Below are 3,151 nucleotides of genomic sequence, written 5' to 3' on the forward strand. Positions count from 1 at the left end.
TTGACTTTTGAATTGTTTTTGGAAATCAAACTCAAAGGGTCCTGCTTGTTGCAGTAACAAGCAAAGCCAGAGGGCTCATCACATGCTGTGTGGGTTTAAGAACCTGAGAAACTCAATCATGCAGATTCAACAATAATTGCTGTTACAAAAGGCTGCACTTTCCTGGCCTAACAACAATCTACTTTGTCTCATTACACACCATATATACATATGTTGTTCTTTCGGCTGCTCCCGTTAGGGGTCGCCACACCGGATCATTCATAATGATCCGCATACTGATTTGGCACAGGTTTTACGCCGGATGCCCTTCCTGATGCAACCCTGGTCGCCTCTTACGACACAGGGATAAGGATTGGGTTCCACCATGATTCCAGGCTGCCCTACACCCTCTCATAGCGTGGCCCAGTGCAGAGCACCCATCCTCAAGCGAGCCTCCGAGGAGCCGGACACTACGCCCGTTGTACACCATATACACATATACAGTGGGGAGAACAAGTATTTGATACACTGCCGATTTTGCAGGTTTTCCCACTTACAAAGCACGTAGATTGGTATCATCGGTACACTTCAACTGTGAAAGACAGAATCTAAAACAAAAATCCTGAAAATCACATTGTATGGTTTTAAAATAATTAATTTGCATTTTATTGCATGAAATAAGTATTTGATCACCTTCCAACCAGTAAAAATTCCGGCTCTCAGAGACCTGTTAGTTTTGTCTTTAAGAAGCCCTCCCATTCTCCACTCTTTACCTGTATTAACTGCACCTGTTTGAACTCGTTATCTGCATAAAAGACAGCTGTCCACACTCAATCAATCAGACTTCAACCTCTCCACAATGGGCAAGACCAGAGAGCTGTCTAAGGACATCAGGGACAAAATTGTAGACTTGCACAAGGCTGGGATGGGCAACAGGACAATAGGCAAACAGCTTGGTGAGAAGGCAACAACTGTTGGCGCAATTATTAGAAAATGGAAGAAGTTCAAGATAACAGTCAATCTCCCTCGGTCTGGGGCTCCATGCAAGATCTCACCTCATGGAGCCTCAATGATCATGAGAAAGGTGAGGGATCAGCCCAGAACTACACGGCAGGACCTGGTCAATGACCTGAAGAGAGCTGGGACCACAGTATCAAAGAAAACCAGAAGTAAACACACTACGCCATCATGGATTAAAATCCTGCAGCGCACGCAAGGTTCCTCTGCTCAAGCCAGCGCATGTCCAGGCCCATCTGAAGTTTGCCAATGACCATCTGGATGATCCAGAGGAGGAATGGGAGAAGGTCATGTGGCCTGATGAGACCAAAATAGTGCTTTTTGGTTTAAACTCCACTCGCCGTGTTTGGAGGAAGAATAAGGATGAGTTCAACCCCAAGAACACCATCCCAACCGTGAAGCATGGAGGTGGAAACATCATTCTTTGGGGATGCTTTTCTGCAAAGGGGACAGGATGACTGCACCATATTGAGGGGAGGATGGATGGGGCCATGTATCACGAGATCTTGGCCAACAACCTCCTTCCCTCAACAAGAGCATTGAAGATGGGGCGTGGCTGGGTCTTCCAGCATGACAACGACCCGAAACACAGCCAGGGCAACGAAGGAGTGGCTCCGTAAGAAGCATCTCAAGGTCCTGAAGTGGCCGAGCCAGTCTCCAGACCTGACCCCAATAGAAAATCTTTGGAGGGAGCTGAAAGTCTGTGTTGCCCAGCGACAGCCCCGAAACCTGAAGGATCTGGAGAAGATCTGTATGGAGGAGTGGGCCAAAATCCCTGCTGCAGTCTGTGCAAAACCTGCTTAAGAACTTCAGGAAATGTCTGATCTCTGTAATTGCAAACAAAGGTTTCTGTACCAAATATTAAGTTCTGTTTTTCTGATGTATCAAATACTTATTTCATGCAATAAAATGCAAATGAATTATTTAAAAAATCATACAATGTGATTTTCAGGATTTTTGTTTTAGATTCCGTCTTTCACAGTTGAAGTGTACCTATGATAAAAATTACAGACCTCTACGTGCTTTGTAAGTGGGAAAACCTGCAAAATCGGCAGTGTATCAAATACTTGTTCTCCCCACTATATATATATGGATCTTAATATAGACATAAACAGAGACATTATCATAAAAAGAAAACCACAAAGTGAGTGAGTAATGATGAAGAACAGTTTAATAGACACCTATCAACAAAGTAAATTCTGATTGGACGTTCTCTACTGATACGTCATCACCTCCCAATGCTCTAGGTGGGATGAGCCTGTTCAATGTTCAGCTCTCCAATTGGAGGTTGCAGAGTCTGAGGCGGAGCCGCTCAGGCTGTTGTAGAATCTTCTTCATAACCATCCCTGACCATGAGAAGAGTTCGTGTTCCTCTTCTTCTTTACACAAATAAGCAAAGCGAGTGGACAAACTTTTTGCCGACATAATTGGGGTCCATGGAATTGATAAATGTCGCTTCTCGTATTCGGAGATGCGTTATACTTCGTCCTCTACTCAATATCTTGAATGAATCCACATTATAATGTTCAGCACAGTTTTCATTCTCAATCAAATGTTGTCCAATAGCAGATGCACACGATGTTGGGATTGATGCTGGGACCTTCCTACAAGCATGCACCCGCTGTATTCATGTACCAATTGTGTTTTTCCTGATAGACAAAGGGACATGCTGTTTGATTCGGTCAGCCAGATTCTGGGTAGTACTGCCTATGTACCGAGCATCACATCGGCACTTGAACTCATAAATAATATTGCTAAGTTTTGAGGCAGGTAGAACATCCTTTTTAACTGCAGGAATCAAATGTCGAGAGGTGAAAATCACTCTTTGGACGAACAGCCAGTTATGTGTTTGAGATGCATCTTTTGATTTGTTCCTCATATCTTTGTGACATTTTCCCTTTCCAAGGAATCTTGATGTAGATCGGGCACTTTTCAGAACCCATCTTCCGTTCATCTACAGTAGTGAGGCATTTGTGCATAAACCTCCTCATGATATACTCAGGATATCCATTCTCACTGAGGATGTCGGCAATCTTGTCCATCTCTGTATGAAGCTTGGAGTTGGAACATACTGTATCCTCTTTGCTCGACTAATACATTGATCAAACCAATCTTGTATCTCGTTGAACTAAAAGAGTCCCATCGAGTATACTGG

Source organism: Eptatretus burgeri, chromosome 13 (genome assembly GCF_056783735.1).
Source record: "Eptatretus burgeri isolate ZD-2024b chromosome 13, Ebu_testis_v1, whole genome shotgun sequence".
NCBI classification, from domain to species: Eukaryota; Metazoa; Chordata; class Myxini; order Myxiniformes; family Myxinidae; genus Eptatretus; species Eptatretus burgeri.